The sequence below is a fragment of the Brassica napus genome (genome assembly GCF_020379485.1).
Source record: "Brassica napus cultivar Da-Ae chromosome C2 unlocalized genomic scaffold, Da-Ae chrC02_Random_18, whole genome shotgun sequence".
NCBI lineage: Eukaryota > Viridiplantae > Streptophyta > Magnoliopsida > Brassicales > Brassicaceae > Brassica > Brassica napus.
In genome coordinates this window covers 3002-10333 of record NW_026014154.1, presented here as the reverse complement: position 1 = coordinate 10333, position 7332 = coordinate 3002, and the positions used below count along the sequence as shown (strand labels likewise).

Sequence of the window (7332 nt, the reverse complement as noted above, 5' to 3'; positions counted from 1 at the left end):
TCTGATTGACCAGGGGATCTTTTGTGAGAGGACGTTAGTTGCAATATCCGGTCTCGATGAGGATCTTTGAAAAGGCAGTTCCCCGAGCTCTAGTGCATAACTAGGGCGTCATAGTGGGGCATATCAAGCTAATCGTTTCATGTTCATAGAAGATGATGCTTTTATTTTCTGATACCTCTCCTCTGGGTATGGGCGGTTCGACGTGTGATTCGTTCGTTGTTTGTGATCGAGTGCCGGTCCGTTTGTCACTGAGAGGGCGACTCGCTTTCTGGCAGGGACTTCTTTTTTGGGTCGGTCATTTTGTTCTCGTTTAGTGGGGTAAATCACTGTAAGCAGGGTCTTCCAGCGATGTCAATTTTCTTGATCCCGGTCTGGGAGATCGATATCAATCGTCTTATGCCTGATGTGGCCTGATCGGGTTTGGTTGGGATCCATAGTCGTGCTTAGAAACTTTATCACAGTTTTTTAACAAGGATGCTTTTTTGTTATCTTCCCCACAGACGGCGCCAAATGTAGATCCTAAAATCTTCACTAAGTATTTTGTAGTGATTAAATGTTAAATCTAAAAGGAGAGAAAAGGATGTGGGCGACAATATTCTTAGAACACAACGATATAATCAGATTTCGGTGGCGAGAATGGATTTGTATTGTTTAAATATGGTTGAATACAATGAAGAATGAGATCGGAAACTACAAAGAAGATCGACAAAAGGAAAGGGCTCAATGCGAGCTCGAAGGAGGTCGATGTGTGTAGTAGTAAGCTTTCTCTAGGGTTTCTCACGTGTTTTCTCTCTTGTTCTAGCTTCCTTCTTATAGCCGATCCCTTTCGAGATCTCCTCAACTTCTCCCTCGATCTTGCGGCTTTGATCTCGCTAAGTTTGAACTCGTCCTCTTGGTTTTGGGCCTTTGTTTCTGCTTGGCCTTACATGACCCATCTTTATCATGGCCCAAATGCGAATGGACCGAAATTGGGTCCATCAAGCACCATATTGGTAAAATGGATCTTTGGTTTCAGCAATCATTTGTCGAGTCATTTGGATCCGTTCTATGATTCCATAAAGGATGGGCATGACCCCACTCAAAATCTTTAAGACCGAGATCGCTGTGAGAGTAAGCCCACCATGTTCTTGCTATCGATATTACTACCCCAAGCCCTCTCCTTCAAAATCTAAATTTCCAAAAAACAAGATTAGCTCTGCGTCTCAAGAAAAAAGACAATCATAATTTAGTGGGATGATAAAAACTCTTTCACTGCTTTTTCTTATTCGATCCAACAATAAGAAATAATAACCATCTTCCGTCTGTTATTCTCCATGTAAGCTTGGCTCCAAGTGATGAGGACTGGACATCACGATGTGATGTAAGCCTAAGCTAACACAAAGTTCACAAGACTCTGATGGACAGATCTCTTCAGCAGCGGTGGATAGAGGTGATTGACTCTCTCAATCTATGGGGTGATTGAATCTCTCAATCCTTGATGAACCAGACTTGTTTGAATCTCACAAACAATCCTAATCCAGAATTCTATAGAACCAAATGAATTTCTCAAATGAATCTAAAGACAAGAAACAACTCAAAGACACATTTCTTTGAAAAGAAACACATTACTTTCTAGTTAATACTTAGATAAAAAGTGGGTTTACAATTTTGATACTACTAGGCTTATATAATGCTCAAAATAAAAGAATAAAAACAGAAAACCTTCAACATTTAAAAAAAAAAACTTGCGGTTGGAGTAGTTTGGGGGAATTTGGCCAGATGGAAGGGATTCTTTTGAGTCTTTATAGCTTGGGCATGAATTGATGACGCCTGGGAATATCCTGATTTACTGAAGTATCTTCAAAGCTCCACAGAATGATGGAAAGAGCCGTTTGGAGATCTTAGAGAAAAATGCTGCTTGAATCCAAAAGGTAAACTGCTCCCATATTCTTCTTCTTGATACTCTGGTAGATGTAAGATGTCTCCTGGTCTCCATATCTTGGTTTAGTAATGATCAAACCAAATAATTGTCCAACTTTCCATGTTAGTTCCGTTTGATTGATTGTATTCTTCAAGGATCCGCCTGATCCAGTGTGTGCTGCTGCTTCTTAAGGGGTTGTGGAGTGCTTCTAGAAGTAGCGCAACGTCTTCTAGATAAGGCAAGTCAAGCCACCTTTGACTTGAAAATGGCATATCTTCTAGAACATTAATCCTTTTGATGTGAAACTAATTATTCGCGTGCTCTTTTTGAGTGTAGTATCCAGAAAAATCAGTTTCATGAATAAATTCCTCCTGGTTTGTAAGATATGGCGTTTTGATTGCACATATGTCCTGGTTGGCTTTTTTAGCTCTTCTCGGTTTCATGTTCTCCAATGATTTGCTCTTGGTTCCTTTCTCCTTTTCTGATGATGACTTGATGTCCTCATCATCAAGTATGAAGAACTGCGATTGATATGCATTGGACCAGGTTAGACCTTGTTTGATGTTAGGTTGATAGATTATAATGGATGCTAAATTGATAGATGTATGAATCATATGACATAAGAACCCTTATACCAGTTAAGGACAATTATGGACTGCCTTGTGTCGCTGCGAATGATTGATTGCTATTATGCTTGTGTGATTGGTTGTTATGCTCCTTGTTTTAAATGTCTGGTAAAAGCTAAGTGGGTAGAAAGAAGTGAACGTTTAAGGTATTAGATGTGAATGTTAGTATGTGAGATTATGTGTGATGTGAAGTGAAGTGTGTGTGTAAAACCAAGAAGGGGTGGCGCCTAATGAATGAGTTAATGAGAATGGTAATGATAATGAGAATGAAGTGATGTTAAGATATCGAGAGCGGATGGCGTCTATAAAGTAATGATGAGTTAATGATGATGAGACCGCAAAATGACGGTTAGTGTTAATGAGCGCCGTAAGATTGAGTCATGCCAAGTTGTGGCAGCAAGTACCGCATGGCAGAAAGGGGTCACAAATGGATGTGAGCTGGTAGTTGCGCAAGAAGACATGGGACAGTGTTAAAGTAGAATTTGTGGGATAAGCCGACACGAGGAGGGACATCCATGAGCGTGCCATAGGTCCTTAGAGTCTAAGTGGTTGTAGTCAAGTCCAGTGTAGTAACGAGTGGGTTATTGCAATGGTTGATGTAGCATTTTAGTTAAAATGATTAAAATGATGTTATGAAGTATTAATGTGTGCATGATCGTCAGTGGCTAGTCAGTCCACATTCCCGCATTTAGTATTATAGAGTTTCCTAAGGGGAGACTTGTCTAGAACAGCTTCACTGAGTTACCCATTTACTCATGCCTTTACTTTCTATTTCCCATATGCGCATGACTGTAAGTAGATTTATGTGGACATGGTGGGTTGGATTTCACAGAAGGCGTTCGTTGACTCATGGGACTAGTAACGGGATATCTCGGATTGTCTAAAGTGAAATGCGTGTCCATAACATCCGCTCTGAACCCTGGTCGGACGACGAGGGAGCAGGTCGTTACAATTGGTATATAAGAGCCAGGTTAAGATTCGTTAGTGCTATCCTAAGGAGCTAGCATTTCCGCTGTTTTTGAAAACCTATTTCAGTTTGTAAGAAGTGTTTGCGAAAGTTATGAGCAGCTAAAAATGTAGCGAAATGTTTTCAAACCACCAACTATATTTATATTTCTATTATGGTTATGACCGGATATTTACATGCAGGATGTCTTCGCAAGGCAGAGTGATGATCGTGGGACGATCGTGAGCGTCGTGGGACAGAGAGACTGTCCCACACGTCGGCAGAACCCTCTACACCAAAAGTGTCAGGGAGTTCCCCCAGGACATACATACTTAAAGCGCAAGTACCTGTGGCTTCATTGCCAAATCTTGGAGGAGCAGAGGCGTCAGAATTGCTAGTTTGTTCCATCATTTCCTAAACCAGAACCCGAGGCGAATCTGGAAAAGTGAGGAAAAGACACCCGAAGAGGGCAAAGCCGGTGCCCGAGATGGAGTGGATTCATGTGTCGCATGTTGGAGAGCCGCCCAAGAAGAAGAGGGGACGTCTGCGAAGGCCCCTTTGTTGCTCTCACTTGATTCTTAATTCGTTGCCATGTTTCCTTTCATTGCAGCCAGCATTTGCGCTTGGGTTTACATTATTCATAGCATGTCTTCATTACACCGACGAAAGGAGAGCTGTTCCTAATGTATATACTTCTTTAGGCATGAGCGATCAATAGAGAGTTTCTAAGATCTTGTCTTCTTACCTTCTTTGTTCATTTCTCTCTCTATTGGCGGCAACGCCATTGTTGTACTGGAGATGTCGGGATTGGAGGATGGATTCTCAGCAGAAATGTTATCCGTACAGGATACTCTTATACCTACGACAACATATTTCTACCGCACATCGACTTCTCCACAGACGCCGTCTCGCTACCACTGCCTCAGCAAGCATGTTCCACTATCGATCCACTGTGTCGCTTCGCCAATGTATGCCGTGTCCGAGTCCCACATGGCGTTTTCCATGGCCGCTCTCAGTGGAACCAGAATTGTGCACTATAACTGTGACATCGCCACTCAGACTTTCTTCATTCGCCATGGCACATCTCTCTGTGTTCCGATTACGTTCGTATTCAAATTACCAAAACATCAGATTGGTTTCATTGATGAGTTTGGTCCTTCTTCTTTCGATTTTGTCTCGCAAACAGATAAAATTATCTACTCTATATTATGAAAAAAGGTTACAGATTGACATTGATTGTCTTAGTGGAATTGCTTTTTGTTGCTTGATTCTTCTGGAGCTAAGTTTGGTCATTCCTCCTTCGTTTTTGTTGCTATAGTAGTGGTTTTTCTGGAGCTGATTTCTTATTCGGGCTAAGATTGGACTTAAAATTGAAGCCAAACACATTCCATGCTTACTTCTCTTATCTTCTGAAAAATGACTCTTGTTCAACCTTTCTCTCGTTGTTGTCCCATAAGATATGTCTTTACCTTCCACTCTCTCTCTCGTTGTTGTCCCACCAAGATATGTCTTTATCTTCAACGACGAAGAAGCTTCTCATCAAAAACAACAACCCATTGTAGTAATATATTTAGAAAAATGTTTGTTTTAAATTTCCAAAATGGTTATTGGACAATTACTGTTTAATCCGGTAAACTGTTTTTTTTTATGGTTATAATCTGTAATAACCGGCTTATCAAAACAAGTATCTGATTTTGTGTCAATAATCTTAACTCTTCAATGTAGTTGATTTCAATCCTGAAAACATTTGTAAGAAAATTTAAGATTTAATAGATGACTAGTACCAATTCTATCTTGATTAACAATGGTATATCCGTTAATAAACTTGTTGAAACTTACATTTGTTAGAATATGTAAAACCAATAATTTTAGAGTTGTGGTTTTTTAAATGTTTATGGTTTAGTTTTAGTTTAACGGTTAGGGTTTAGTGTTTATGATCTAAAATCTAAACCATGGGTCAATAGCCGGATTTAAAATGCAATATTCAGTAATAAAGTTGTAAAAACAATATTAAGCAAATTGCACTTTGTTAATTACGAAAATAGCTATAGAGGAATTATGTTGGGATCCGGTAAATTATATATTTATTTTTTTGGTTATAATTTGTAATAACCGGCTAACCAACAAGTATATGATATTATATAAATATTCTGAACAATTCTTCAATCTAGATGATTTTTAATCATGAAAACGTTTGTCTTTTAAGATTTAAGATGTATTAACTGTGTACCGACCCAAATTTCGGTCTCGGAATTAGTTAGCCTGCTAAGGCCCATGCCAATTCCCAAAGCCCAATTGAATGTTTATAAAACTCACCATCTCTCTAGTTTTAGTTCCTGCAAATCAGAGAGAGAGAGAGAGATAAAGAGAAGAAATGGAGACTGCATGGACAACCCAAGTCGCCGGAGTCACCGCACCACGAGTTCACGCCAGTCTCGTCATGACTGTTCGCTGCAGTAAGAAATCGCCGCAGGAACCACCATCTTTTTAAGTTAAGCTTTGGCCGTTCATAAATTTTGAATAACATTCTAACAGTGACGAATTTCGTGCATGCAAGCCCACACCTGTGTTCATCTCATCGAAACGAAGCCCTATCCACCGACCATGCCGCAATCGAAGTCCGGATGAAGCCGCACAGCACCGTCAGAAGTTTTGTCATCACTGCTTGTGCATCACAGGCGCCACTGCCGGAAATCGCCTCCGCTGCCAGATCACTGCCTCGGCCCCGCTAGACCACCGCCAGACCACCACCAGATCACCGCCGGACCACTGCCGGACCAACACCGGACCACCGCTGAACTGCCATCTCGCTGCCGCTGGACCACCGTCGGACCGCCGTGCTGCCGCCGCCTGACCGCCGGTTTCTTGCCAGTGTCTCGGTCAGCCGAGTTGACTCGGTCAGTCAGTTGGTTTGACATGTTTAAATTAATTGCGAATCGATAAGGATAAACCCTTAGATAAAATTAATTAGATTTCGGTTAGGTTAAACCAGTCGATTAATTAATTTAATTTCTGTTAAGGTAAACAGAATGGTCCAATTGGAATTTATTTCGGTTAAGAAAAAACGGTTGGTGGTAAAGGTTGTTAAAATCAATTCCAATCTGGTCAATGGTGACAGGGTTGAATTTCTGTAACCTTGGCCAGACATGTTTTTTTGTTCTAAGGACGTTCTAACTCATAATTTTGCCATGATTTCAGATTTGGAATCTATTTGAGCAGTGGACTTCATAGACACCACTTTTCCATATTGCTTAGGTGAGGGTCTATTCCGAACTTTCTCGTACACGGCTTAGGATTTCAAATAAATATATTTTATTTTTAATATGTTTCGTCGTGTGTGAAATCGAGTTGTCATTGCTTGTTTAGTTTTTAGATTTTTTCCTTAAATCGGAACTAGGAAGTTAAATGATTCAATATTGATTGCTTCACTTAACGTAATTCTTAGTTTAAATTGTTTGAGACGGATACAGAGATGGACTTCTGTATGCCGGATTGTATGAGAGGCTACGGCCAACCAGTTGAATGGCTGGACCGTAGTCTGGGTGTGGATAAAATGTATGAGGGCGGGTGACACCGAGCACTCTCTCGGCAGTGTTTTGTTTTGCCCGTTAGTGGGCAGCGAGTGAGCACCTCGTTAGGACCATTGTTTTGTTGTTTGGGTACTTTAGGTACCGTGCTTGAAATGTGTTAAATAAAATTATATTCTTCGGAGTTCTATTTCCGGGTCCAAGGACATCAGGTTTAGCATCTCATACATCACTGAGCGACTCCCCTATTGTTCACCCCTCTTTTTTCCCATTTCAGGTGAGATAAACAATTATGTGATATTTGGACGGAATGGTGCTACTGGACTTTTCTTT

At 40.7% G+C, this 7332-nt stretch overlaps 1 long non-coding RNA gene across 1 annotated transcript; it reads right to left on the bottom strand.

Annotated features, from left to right (window-relative positions):
• Positions 1-2361: 2361 nt before the first annotated feature.
• LOC125594622 lies at positions 2362-4319 on the bottom strand. The gene is made up of 3 exons (XR_007329928.1): positions 4218-4319; positions 3820-4152; positions 2362-2421 (listed from the first exon to the last, which is right to left on the bottom strand). It is a non-coding gene; the product is annotated as an uncharacterized LOC125594622 (long non-coding RNA).
• Positions 4320-7332: the final 3013 nt, after the last annotated feature.